Below are 14796 nucleotides of genomic sequence, written 5' to 3' on the forward strand. Positions count from 1 at the left end.
GTTACTGGCACCCCTAAGAATGTCTTAACAAACAATGTTATGTTCAAACTCGAATGTATAGATTGTGCGTTCAAAGTCATTCCATGTTCTTGATAGACCTTCAGTTCTGAGGCAATTAAAGTTCATATTGGCCACGAGTAAAAGTGTCAGGAGCGCTAGGACTTTTAGAAATGGAAAAACAAATAATGTCCGATGTCCAGGAACAAGTTTTCACTTTCAAAGAACTCAGTCTTGGCTTAATCCCAAATTTATCTATGAATTACTGTGCACTAACCTGAGGATCAAGTACTTAGCAAGTACTTAGCCTCGTCTTTAATTCTTCAACTGAAATCTGGAGAAAGGCTGAAGGCTGTGGTGCAAGAAGCCCAAGAGAAGGTGGAGTTGCAGCTCTGGGCGCAAAGACACTGGAAACGTCCGCAGAGTCAGGATCAACAGGAAGGCTTGGAAGACAAGAGGGCTGGAGGGTTTTGGGAGACTCAGAAGGTGAGTGCAGGGAAATGGTTGCACAGGACTGGAACGAGGCCAAGCCCAGACTCAGATTCAGATGGGGTACTTATACCTGAAGGAAGAGACTGTTCCAGAAAGGCACTTGGCTCACATGAAAGGCCAGAAACTTTCAAAAGAAAACTGGGAGAAGCGGGTGTTAATGTAGCAGATGTGATCTTTACTGATGACAGGTGCAAGTAATGGTTGGAATCAATTAACCAAGCATTAGCCATTGGAGTGAATAGGTCACCGCATTTGGGGCCAATAACCAAGACGGGTGGAACAAACAAGCATAAATGGTTATAGTCAATAGGTAATGGCAGATGGAGATAATTAACCAGGAAACATGTGGTTCTTTTACAAGCGTGCAAACAGAGGGAACAACTGTACAGGATGTTCAAGGGGGTGAAGAGCTCCTGGAGGGGGTCCATGGGTTGCAGAAGGCCATGAGGTGCCACAGGGGAAGGACAACACAATCCAGAGGGTATGAGGGGGGTTATGACATAGATCCTGCTACCATTTTCTCCTCACCAGCAAATCTGATTCAGCTGACCCAACCAACATCCGACAACATAGAAAGCTACGGCCTGCCCTGCTGAGGAAATCTGACTTCCAGAAAAGAGTCTAAGTCTGAAGGTAGCCCGACACCAATCAATGTCGACAGCTTCAGGGGTGTGAAATATGGACTTTTCTCACTCAAAGAATTTCCTGCCTCAGTTGGCAGCTTCACTGAAACTTCTTCCTTCGTCAGCTCGACATCGATGAGCCATCTTTAGATCCAGCATGCAGCCTTGCCCAGCTGAGGATTCTACCTTCTCAGAAAATTTCTAAGTCCAAATGTAAACCTTTAACTGGGACCAACTTGGTACTTGTATTCAGCCTATGCTCTATAACAGCCAGCCTTAAAACTTGCCATTGTCCCCGTCAAGTTCGAACAGTTGCCCGTGGTTGGAGCTTCATACTTTTTGGTGCTATTTTTATTCAAAACCTTAAAAAGTGACATCTCCTATTCCCCTATTGGATTTGTATTGTCCTGTTGTCATTTTGTTCATTAAACTATTCTCTATTTTTAGACATTGGATTGTGAGTTTACTTTTGTGGAATTTCTGACTTTCTAATTATTTTGGCACTTTTAAGTATTTTACACATTATCTTCAGTTAAGCCTGTCTGCTCTGTTCCACAGATCAGGTTTCAAAACCTTTCCTGGAAATAAAAAGAATAGTGACATTGTTACTTGTAGTGGACTACCATCCACCTCAACTAATAATCCACTTTCTAACAGCAAGCATGTCTCCTTTTCTATTCTTGATGTAAATTAAATACCCTGTCACTTACAGGATTTATGTTGCCTGGCATGGATCATGTTTGTAGGTCATTCATTACACTTTACAAGCAGCTTCTGACCACCTACATGATATTCTTTACTGCGCCAGTGAGTTTTGATAATATATTTAAGGCAATCCAGGGCTCTACTTTAATAGGGTTTACATATTTAATCAACCCATAATTAGAAAAATGTTACTATTTTGTAACAGAGCATATGTCCTTTAATGCAAAGAATTAGGAAAAAATGCTATTTACCATGATTCCTTATTTACCTCTAGATGAAAACATCCAAAAACCTGAGCCATGGTGTGAGCACTATTCTGAAAAACCCATTGCACATATTTCACTGAACAGTTTCAAGATAACTTGTCAGCATGCAAATTATTTTGTTAGTCATGGTTCTTTCAGCTACATCTCCCATATATCCACAGGTGTTCCAAGCTCATGTTTCAGCCCTCATTTGATTAAAAGCACTTGGGGGTGCAAAGAATTTGGTTAGGCAAACTAGTGAGGGCCATAAAGCACTGAAAGCCCTGAGCTGGCTATGCAGGCATTGGGAGTGCTAAGGCAAAGCCTTGAAAGCCCTTTCCCTTGCTTCTCTTTTATCCCTAATGCCTCTGACGCCTTCTTAGAAGCCTTAATACATGGAAAACTTAGTTATCTTGCTGTGGCCTGTCCATAGGGGCTGAGGGGCCACAACCCATCAACCTTTATCTATCAAGAAGAGTTCCTGTCAGGCTGAACAAAGGTCAGACTAACAGACATTCTTCATTTTCAGGTCAGGCAGCCAGAGGTTGTACACGTGCTAAATGGGAAGGTTCCTGACTGTTTGAGCTAAACTTTACAGGGCTGAGGATTTCACAACTCTGGTGGGCGTGACCTTTTCACCTCAGCAAATGTCCTCAAGGCCCTCCTTCTTGTGACTAGGGGGAGTGTCACTGATTGCCTTGGGCCTGGGTGCTTTAGTTTTAAGTCCAGAAGTGACCAGGGCTGAGTGTCAATCAGTGACACCTCATCACAGAGTGGGATGGGGTCAACAACTCTCAATTATCCCGTCCCACTCTGTGACGAGTGAAGGACTGTTGCCTCCCCTCATTGGCTGACCTAAGGTCAGCCAATGAGAAAACGCAGTAGTCCCAACCCACCTGGGACCTCCAAGGCAGAGCTGTAGGTAAGTGTGATTGTTTTTAACAATGCTTGGTGCGTTCATGTGTGTCTGCACAAATACTTGGTAGTGACTGTAGTGAATGGATGTGTCTGTGTGTGTGCACTTGTGTATGTGAATGCGTAGGTGTGTATGTGTGTGTGAGTCCCGTCCACCCCCCACCCCTGCAAACATTACGGGCTGCCACAGTAGTTATCCCCCATCACTGTTTTCTATTGACTCCCTCCTTCTTCAGCTAAGAATAGGAAAAGCCTTCCTGGGATATCTCACTCTAGACAGTGTGGAGATTGAAAGTTCACTCATAGCTATCTCTAGCCTTCCCTAGTTTATATCAAACAATCACTCAGAAAACTAAGGGTACTCACTATGTGCTATCACTCTGTGAATAGAACTACTAATGTTGATTTGAAGACTGTTCTGTCAACAAGGCTACTGTCTTGTCTTGTCGTCCCCTTTGCCATCTTCCAGAGCTCATGTTCCACTTCTCTGCTTCACTAGAGTGCTTTAAGATGGCTTAAGGGCAGAGTAATGCACTACACAACTAATCAATGCACCACATCACAATATGAAAATATAATGGCTTTACTCCACTACCAGTGCTGCCAGCTTCACACCAATATAGAAAGACTATAATGCTGTGACAAATCAGTGAAACCACCCATTGGTTTTTGATTCCCATCATAAAACGAAGAGCTTTGTGTCATCATTACTGAACACTATATGAAAATGTTCGTGACCTTTCCATGACCTCCAATATTCAGGAACTGGATTTGCAATTAAATGAGAAAAATTCATAAGAGAGCGATCATATTGTTTAAATCCTTTTCGCATTTTAAGTGTATTTATGAGGTCGCTGGAGCTGGCTTTCTACACTGAGAACAGCTCCATATTATTACGGTAGGGAGAGGAAAAATATAATACGATTTTAAACATGAAAACAAGAGCTTTCATTATCAAATCAAAAAGCATTTGAATTCGCCTGTTTTCATATATTACTTATATGAAAAGATCCATAAAAATGTTAACATCAAATAAAAAAAAAAACACAATTGGACAAAACCCATTAACTAACTGCGTTTGAAACACAAAGCCAATTTCCTATGTTTCCTCACAACCTCCCTGTTTTGAATGGCTTCGGATGGCTTTGGAAGAAAGAGAAAACAGCGCATGTAATTGCCCCTTCAGTAATTCTGAATCACAAAGTCAACTCTTTATGGTTCTTACTACTTTTGCATTTAGGCTAGGCTTCAAGACAGCATATTTCAATTGTTTTTATTGAGACATAGGACCATAAATTCAACAACTAACTCTTGAGATGGCTTACAAGATGGGGAAATGGATAGGGGAAATAGATTTGAATGATCTGCGTGCTTGTCGGCTAAAGTGACAAAAGAAAAAGAGTACCCCCCAAGTTTAATATAGTTACTATAGGGTGCCTGCAATCCCTGTGTAACTGTAATGTCCCTATTAGTCTTGTGTTGTGATTCACTAGTCTCCTGCAATAAGCAAAATTACATGACTCTTATCATGGTTGAATTCTGGCATAACAATGCCTACTGCCAGAGCAAACAGCAAAGGTGAAGGGCAGGTCACAGAGCATAATTAGAGCTGCAGTTTAAACAACAAAAAGAAGAACTGGATTTTTGTTCTTCCATCTGTTTTTCTAAAATGAAACTTGATCAGCAGAAAGTAAATATTCCTGGGAATATGTTTAATTTTGCGCTGAATAGGTCACTACTGAAATGACAGAATGTCCCTATATGTTTCAACACATTCTGAGCTACAGCATTTTTTGATTCTTTAAACATTGTATATTTTTTATACATTTAACTGATTCTACAGGCTAAAGTAATGCGTCTACCCCACATAACTGGACGTTCTGCAAAGACATGAGGGCACAAACACTAGGAACACTCTGCTGGAATGAAATATATCCTGCTACTTTGAGATAAATAGCGAAATGCAAAGCCTGATGTACTTGAGGGTAACATTGGTAGGACGATTAGAGCACTAAGGGTCTGATTTATACTTTTTACCACAAAACTGCACAAACGCAGTTTTGCGGCAAAAAGTATAGCGCTGGCTTGCGCCATTCCGCAAGCGCCAGCAGGGCGCCATATTAAAGGAATGGCGCAAGCCGGCGCTGAAGTTGGGCTAGTGTCTTAAAAGAAGACACTAGCCGGGTGGGGGTGGCAGTAGGGAAGGAGAGGGCTGTGCGTCAAAAAATGACGTTAGCCTGGTTAGAGGCAAAAAAATGCCTCTAACCAGATTAGAGCCATTTCCTGGCGCACAACCACCAAAAACATGACTCCTGTCTTAGTAAAGACAGAATTCATGCCCACCACCCTAATGGCCAACACAGGGGACAAGTGTCCTCTGGCCATGGCCATTGCATCCTGTGCCATGCAGGGGGCCCCAAGTTAGGACCCCTGATGGCAAAAAAAATAAAAATAAAAAATACTTGCCCAGACTTAACTGGGATGGGATCCCTCATCCTCCGGTGTCCCTCTGGTGAGGGTGGGGGTGTTCCTGGGGCTTGGAAAGGGCACCTGTGGACCCATTCTACAGTGTTTAACCATGGAAATGGGTCCACCGGTCCCCTAAAGCCTGGTCTGACCCAGGCGTTAAATAATGGTACAAAGCAAGCTTTGCACCATTATTTGTCCCCCCCCCACTCTTACCAATGCGTCACTTTAGCATAGGGGGATAAATATGGCGCTATGGGGATGTCACAATTTTTTAGATGGGAACGCCTACCTTGCAGCTCAATGATGCAAGGTAGGTGCACGCATCCAAGAAATGGTGCACACTTCTATATTTTGACTTTAGATGTGTCTAACATCAAAATATAAATAAGGAATTAGGTTTGTGCTGAATTTGCGTATAAAAAAAATTACACAAATTCGGCGCAAACAGAGTATAAATCTGCCCCTAAATTACTACATAAATTTCTGGAAATTCTTGCAGCTCTTAAGTCAGCATAGGATATCCCTCCTCAAGAGATTAATACTGTCTCAGCTATTATATATTTCACTAATATCCTTCTACTCATGACAAAATCTTTCTTCAAAGACGCAGACTCGATTGTAACTGACCTGATCTGGAATAGGTTCTGATGCAGAGTAAGGCTTCGTACACTTCAGCTTCCAGAGGTGTGGGTGGACTCAGAGTCCTTCAGGTTTTATTATGTGGGGTGGTGCAATTGCAGTAGGTGGCCATATGGATGGCAGAGCCCTCCCCTCCCCATCTGCAGAGGCTGATAATGTAAAGTCACACTCTGAACCCCACAGTATTATTGTGCTGCGGCTGCAGCAGAAATCACCAAAAGAGGGAATTAGAGAGATTAATCCAGGTAGCTAAGTCTAGCTGGGTAGATATCATTGTTTGCAACAGTGATCCAGAAGACCTGGAGGAATGGCCTAAGGAAACCTATTTGTGCTTCAGGTGATGTGTGAACTGTTTGCACTGGGAACAGGGAAGAAAGCAGTGAAGCATCTATGGTAAGAAGGCTCATAAGCAGGTTCATGAAGAATGCAGGTAAGTTTACTCAGAAGTCGGGACACAACAAGGCCCACACCAAACCCAAGTCCTGGTGTGAATCACTTCAACCATTCTTTGAGAAAACAGTCCATGACAAGAACTCGGTAGGAACATGGAACCACATTGGAACAATAACAATAATGAGGCATGAGCAGCCTGACTAGGTAAAGTCTGGCAGCCTGTGCACATTTGAATACAAAAAGTAACAAAACACGTGCAACACTTACATTATGTAGCACAGTACTTCACCTTCTCCCTTTTGAAAAAGAAAACAAAAAAAAAGAAAAAAAAGCATGAGCAAGGGCTGACACTTAATTCAAATAAAAAATCTCATGTCTTGAAGGTATTGAAACATTGTGGGATGATCTGAGAGTTACTAAAGATAAATCTGTTGGGGTCAAATCATTGGTCGCTACATCAGTTACACCTTCAGAAGCAGAATCTGAACTGAAGTGGCCACTTGTATTAACATCATCCTGGCCATCACTCAAAGAAGAAGAAAACAACTTAAATGAACCAGAGTGTGTTGTTGCTAAGAGTAGATGACATTTGATACACAAAGCACTGTCAGATGAAGAATCATGAAACACAGCATTTATGTGTTGATTTTTTCAGCGTGTTCAGGTGAGATTCTAATAAAATACCTTCTATTCAATCAACACTTGCCAGTAATCAATGAAGACCATCCAGATAATTATTCAAATTGATCAGGACAAGTGAATCTAGACTCTCCTGATTCTTGGGGGTATCCTGAATAATAACAATCAAACCCCAACTTTTAAAATGACTTCTTTAAGACTGTGTTTGTTTTCTATTAACATTTTCTTCTATAAGGCATTACTTTTCACTTTAGAGACAATAGGCCTCATTATGAGTTTGGCAGAGGTGATTACTCTGTCCCAAATGTGATGTATATCCCACCCGCCATATTGCAAGTTCCATTACATCCTATGGAATTTGTAAAACGGCAGACGGGATATCCGTCATGTTTGGGACGGAGTAATCCCCTCCGCCAAAGTCGTAATCAGGCCCAATGTCTTGTGGAGAATTTGAATGGAATTTTTCCTTTTACTCATCTCTCTCACCCAGTCTGAACAAACAGAAGATCTTAATAGTTTGAATTTGGAAACACCAGTGGTGCCATGCAGTGTAATACGGTAAGATCATACTTTTTCTCTTTGAAATTTCTCTTCCTCAAAACCCATACTTACAGCCGCCTGAATGCCTTCTTTCAAGAGTCTGTTCATGTTCTCCACCAACCCTTTTGAAGATGGAGAATATTAAAGCACCTCAAAGATGCTTAATGTAAAATTAATCAATAAAAGACTTCATTTGTGTTGAAATGTGTCACACTGTCCACAATAATTTCTATAAGTGCACCCTCAATATCAAACAATCTCAAGGAATCTGTGTTGGGAACTGAAATAAAGCCAAAATAAACCCATTTAGGGAAATAATCCACAAGAACAATTGTGTATCTCTTATTGCTTTGCAAAAGCTCAAATGGACCCGCAAAAGCAAGAGCCACTTTCTGCCAAGCTTCTTCAGGTAATGGAACCATGTGAAGGGGAGTCTCAATGGACTTCCAGTGCTTGTAAGACACTAAGCAGGTGGTGCAACCATCAAAAAAGTTGGAGACCTGAGATTCTATGGAAGGCCACCAGAATTATTGTTTTACATTTTTACAAGTGGCATTGACTCATAAATGACCACTGTGCACCTCCTTCATGAGAAGTTCTCTTAATGTGTCTAGAGGATCACAAACATCATGGTTTATTAAGGTGCCTTCCACTGCAGACAACACACAGGCTATTTGTATGAAAGATCTGAGAGAAGATTCAACATTTCTTTCCTTGGGCCAGCCTTCTTTAATAAACCAAAATACAGTTTGAAGAACAGAGTCCTGTTTGGTCTCCTCAGACCACTGTTTGTAAGAAACTATACCTTTGTTAGCAAGAATGTATTCTGTAAGAGTGGAAACACACTCACTGTCCTCACTATCTTAACTCAAAGTATTCAATCCATCCTCAACAGGTAATCTAGAAAGGCAATTGGCCTTGACATGTTTCCATTTAGGGAAATATTTGACTCTGGAGTTGAACTCTTGTAACCTGGAGAGCAACCTCACTAAACTTGAGGAAGCTCTACCTGACCCATTACCAAAGTACAACAGGGGTTTGTGGTCAGTGAATAGGTCAAAATGGAAACCACAAAGAAAAGTGTTGAATTTCTCCATGGCCCAACAACAGGCTAACACCTCTTGCTCAATGGTACTGTATACAGATTCTGCTTTGCTAAGAGAACGAAAGGCAAGAGGAATAGTATACTCCTTATCAGCTGTGAATTGTGATAAAATTGCACCTAAACCAAACTGACTGGCACCAACTGTGACAGCACATTTCCCATCTTCAACAAATTGTGACAAAGCAGTACATTAGTAACAAGATGTTTAACCTTCTCCTGAACTGAATCAGGCATATATACTTCACTTCCTTTCTCAGTATATTGCACAATGGTTGCACAATGAATGTGTACCCATGCACAAATCGTGGATACTAGTCATACAGACCAAGGAAAGAATGAAGTGTGTATTTGTTTCGTGGTGGTTGAGCATCCTGATTGGGCTGGATGACCTTGACTAGAGCACATTTGGGATATGTGCCTTTGGCACTAATGGAGAGACCTAAATAACTTAACGCCTGAGCTAAAACTTTACATTTTTCAAGGAAAAGAGTGATGCTATACTTCTTGAACTTGTTGAGCACCATTTCAAGTGTAGAATGGTTATCTTGCACATTCTTAGCTAAGACCAGCAATATGTTGGAATACTTGAACCCCATCAATACCTTCCAGGATGGGGTCCATGAGTCTTTAATATATATGCTTGTAGCAGATTCCAAACCAAATGGAAGTCTGCAATATTTGCACCAAATGGTGTTATAAAAGTTGTCAACTCTTATCAGTGCACATTTCAGGGAATCGGATTGTAAGCAGATCTAAGGTCTAGTGAAGAGAAAAATTTAGATTCAGCAGTATTAGCCAATAATTCCTGAATCTTGGGTAGGAGATGGCAGTCAACTATGAAATTCTTGTTCAGACTGCAAAGCTGTACACACAATTGGATCTCTTTAGTTTTTTTATGTACAATAACAATGGGACTGACACATTCAGATGAGTCAGGGGCCAAAATGATGCAACTCTTAATCAAATTATCTAGCAAACGCCTAAGTTCAGATCTAACACTCAGAAAAACGGGTCTAAATTTATAAGTAAAGGGGACAGCATTTTTTTTTAGTTTGATAAGGTACACATATTTATCAATGATGCCACTGACAATATCAGGAAATGTGATTACAGTGTGAGCTATAGAATTGGAATAACTGATCTCCACAAAGGGAATGGGAACATCAGCAATTCTGACGGGTAGATCAGCATCAATGACCAATATCAAGCCCAATTTTGCAAGATCTTGCTAACCAACAATGTTTTTTCCTTCAATAGCCAAACAAATCTTGGTAACATTAGATCTACCAAGAGATTAACTTCCACAGTGAGCACCATATTCAAAAGATCAACAGTACAAGCATCCTTTACCGGTTCCACACATTGCGGATTGACTGGAGTGCTATTAGATTTGCATACACTGTTAAATTGACCCAGTTTTTTACACATGCAACAGTTTTTACCTTGAACAGGGCAATTGGGAGTGTTCCCCAAATTAGCAACAAACAACAAGCATTGTACATACTTTTTATCTTTAACATAAATGGCATCAACATTTTCAGAATAATCAACTACATTGACAAAAGAAGGAGATGAAAAGCTGGAATGGTCTTCAATTGTAAAACGACTTGATACTATCAAACATTCAATAGTCTTGGTGATGTCAGTAACATCAACTAATGAAGGATCTCTACAGCTAAATAAGTGTTCTTGTAGTTTCTTGGAAAAAGAGCTGTAGACAAATTGATCCTGAATGTAAATGTCAAATGATGAGTCAACATTGCACAATATAGCCAATAACCTCAATTCTTACACTCTCATCAGTGCTTTGTTTTCTTTAGTAAAAATTAAGCTCCCCATTTACAATTCTTTAGTGGCACACTGTGTCACTGGAGTGTCATTTTTTTTTTTATGCTCTTGTGGCGCGGGTTGCCCGACCTTTTCAATACCTTGTAACTATGACCCCCTTTCATGCATAACTCCACAGGAAAGGGGCATGCCATGGGTGGTGCTGTGGGTGTTTCTTTGCAACACCCACAGAATCTGACACATTCCCAGATTTACAAGGCTGGGAATGTGTCAGATTCCTATCCCATCTCAAGTGTGGTATAAAAGTGGCGCAAGAGGGAGAACATTATTTTTCCCTGTTTTTTCCTCTTTCTATGTGTGCTGCATTCTGCAAGAAGAAAATGTAATTAATGATTGTTTATGTACAGGAAGATGCACCATGCTGCAAGGGTGCCTGCCTTGGAGCTAGGTGGCAGTGCGTGCCAGCACAGAGGAAAATACAGGAGTGTGTCTCATTTCTGTAAATCCAACGCATCCCTGTACTTTCAAAATGACACTGGGGGCACAGCAAGCTGGTTTCCAGTTCCATTCTGAGTCATTTCTTCGTAAATGAGCCCCCCCCAATCTTTCTTAGAGGACACTATGGCCCGTATTTATACTTTTTTTTGCGCCGCATTTGCTGCGCTTTTTGACGCAAAATGGCGCAAACCTACAAAATACAATGGTATTTTGCAAGTTTGCGCAGTTTTTGCGTCAAAAAACGACGCAAATGAGGCACAAAAAAAGTATAAATACGGGCCTATATTACCCTGGAAACTTGTTCCTTAGTCTAGTTACTGCTTCAACATACTCAACCCAATCACCAGATTGACTGGAGGGAGAAACAACTTGAGGTAAATTATCAAATATTTGTTCGCCCTCCTGTCCTGGATGATTAAAACTGTCTCTGCTTTATGTTTAAGCACACATTTTTCTGCATCAGTGGCAATAAAATATTTCTCAAAGAATTTTATCCAGGTTTTCCATTTATCATTTGGCCTGGCTGGGTATAGGAGGCATGGAGTAATTCGAGCAAAATTATTAGATGCATAATAGACAAAAATATGCAAATAGTAATTTTTTACAGTAACTCCGATTTGAAAAACAAACTGCATGAACATGTACCCAGGCCAGCGGGGGATGCCACACCACAGGCAAAAAACTGCAGAATGAAGAGGATTGCCTCAAAATGCCTTGTCGTGATACGCGTGACAACAGACTGTAACTTGAAAAATGTGACCTATCAAAGATGGCTTCCACATCAGCAGCGTGATGATGTAATTTGATGGCAACCAATAGAGAGCACTCTTAAAAAACAACCACACTACAAAGATGCTTAAAGTTGCAAGACTACACAAGGAGACATACCAAGGGCAAGGCTGCTCAGTGCTTATAAAAGTATTGAAGTAAAACGGCAACCCAATAACCTCTTGAGAGCTTTGGTAAATATAAACCAACTTTGTATGTGACCAGTTTTGAATATCATAACATCCTTAACCCACAAAGTCCATTACAAAAATAATATCAAATAATGGATTCGCTATATACATGATGTTTTCGTGATCTGGCAAGGTGATACTTAATCATTATCACAGTTTTTTAACTGGCTGATTTCCTTGAACAAGAATCTAGTCTTCACTATACAATTAGATAAACATGTATTATCCTTTTTAGATTTAACCACCCTGGAGGATAATGAATCACTCGTTTTCACTTTATTTACAAAACCTAATGCATTCCATATGTTGCTGCGTTTTGATAGCTATCATCCAAAAAACTTGAAGGATAATTTACCATGTGGTCAGTTTTTATGCCTTTGGTGCAATTGCTACAAAAAACGGATTATTTCCTAGAGGCAAACAAACTTACCCATACACTCGTAGCGCAAGGCTTTCCATGTAGATTAAAAAACAAATCAATGAAAAGAACATTGCATATACGTCCTGATGCTCTTTTTATAGAAATAACCCAAACCAAAGAATCAAGACTAGCTTTTTGTGTCCACCTTCGGGTCTGGATCTAACAAAAACAAAAAAATATTCTTAAGCAATGGTACATTTTGAATGATAAGAAACTTCAGAAAAAGAAACTAACGTTTGTTTTCACACGTGGATCGGATTTGAGGAACAAAATAGTTAAAGCACATATCACACCCCAGATTGACTAAATCACACAGAGCTTTGATCTACAACCCACTAAAGGTCACTTTCGGTGTAGTAATTGTATGTCCTGTAATACCACCCATGCCTTAAAATGCATGCTAAAACATCCCATTTAAAGCATTTCTCCATCTGTAGGACTAGAAATGTGGTCTGCTGCATTAAATGCCCATGGGGTTTGTCTGACATAGGAAAAACCACATAAAATATATGACAAAGAATCCTCCAACATCAATCCAGAATGCAACCCCCAAACTTTTACCTAGAGTTTGGAATGTTGGGTGATACAGGTAGTAAAAAAAGTATGAAACCACAACCTAGAAAACCAAATTTGCCTAGGCAAAAATAGATGATTTGGCATATAGGCAGTGTTAACTTTGGCCTAAATGGGGCAATGGAGTGACAGAGTCTCGTTTTGCAGAACTAATATCCAGGGAGCCAATCAGGAACTTTGGAGTGGAGTCTGTTAGAGCTCCATGCCCCTCAAATGCAGTCAGCAGCGCGGTCACGCTCTCGCCTTAGAAACAGTGTATTTTGACTCCTGTGATTTGACTCCTGTGATTTTAGAATACCATTCATCTGTACTGCACTTTATTGCTTTTATTACATACAGCACTCTTTAAGTATTTTTTGTCACTTTGCTGCCGTATTTTGCCCGTGCTTGATGCACTAATTCTTTTTTCATTGACTGACAGGGATTCAATCAGGAACTTGAGGGTGGAGTCTGTTAGAGGTCCGTGCCCCTCAAATGCAGTCAGCAGCGCAGAGGCACGCAGCAGGCATGCTCCTGGCATGCCAAAGGCACACCTAAGGCAAGCCAGTCTTTGCCCGTTTGCGCCTGGCCGGGACCAGGGACTAGAAACTCTGGCCCTCCTCAGGCTAACAGGCTGAAGTATTCTGCCAGCCAACTCCTGGCTTTGCAGCCATCTTGCCCAACTAATTGTTTAACAATTGATTTATGGATGATTTTACCCAATTGTAAGTTATGTGAAGTTTTTTTCCTTACTGGTGGGTTATAGTGGTATCCCCAGGACTACAAACGCAGCTTTGTGTAATGAAGCTCTGAATTCGGGGTGCAAAGATAAGTTGCAATTTCACTTTCTTAATGTCAATTGCTGCTGTCTTCCCCGACACCAGCAGGACATTTTTAACTTACGGTGGTACTATAATCTTGATGCTTTGCTTCTAACAGAGACTAGGCTTCAGGATAGTTCAATGAAGTAATTGCAGCATTACCATCAAACTACTCCATTGCTAGGAAACATAGAGAAAGCACACCTGGGGGGGTGGCCAAAATTGATAACAAGGCTTATAATTGCAAAATTGAAGTTCTTCCTGTACCTGCTTGCGAGGCCATTCTTTTTTCCCTCACACCTACACCTACGTTTATTTTGTCCTGGGCATTGGTTCACATGCCTCCTGGCTATGTGGGGAGTTGGTTTACCTCAATTTCTGACCTGATTGCTTCTTTTACTCTTAAATTTGCAAGCTTCATGCTGTTGGTGGATTTTAATATTCATTTAGAGGACCCAGAATGTAGTCTTGGATGTGGCCTCACTGATGACTTGGGTATTTTAAATCTCACCCTGCATAATGCGCTTCCTACTCATGAAGCAGGTCACCTTTTGGACCGGATTTTTGCTAATATTCATGACTTAGTGACTGCTTCACCTATTACTCTGACTTGGTCAGATCATAGAGCAGCTCCCTTTCCTTTCAAAGCTTCTTCAGCTACTTGTCCTAGGTGGCTTAATACCCCTATTATGACCAGGAAATTGTCTAAACTGGATGTTGCCATCTTGAATCACCATCTTTCTATTACTGAACCGGTGCTTAAAGATTCAGCTTGCTCTGATCAGGGCTTGGTAGACACCTGGATCCAGAATGCACTGGATGAAGTCCTACCTTTCTCTTTTATGTGGTAAAGGTGCTCTCTGGTCCCAGTCAAACATCTCCTGTGCCGTCACTTTCACAATCTCTGCGACAAACTGGCTCTGTGTTTTACAGAAAAGGTAGTTAACATTCAGGCGCAGATGATTAATGACTCTAAAAGTGGCGTAACAGTGTCT

Source organism: Pleurodeles waltl, chromosome 12 (genome assembly GCF_031143425.1).
Source record: "Pleurodeles waltl isolate 20211129_DDA chromosome 12, aPleWal1.hap1.20221129, whole genome shotgun sequence".
Lineage (NCBI taxonomy): Eukaryota > Metazoa > Chordata > Amphibia > Caudata > Salamandridae > Pleurodeles > Pleurodeles waltl.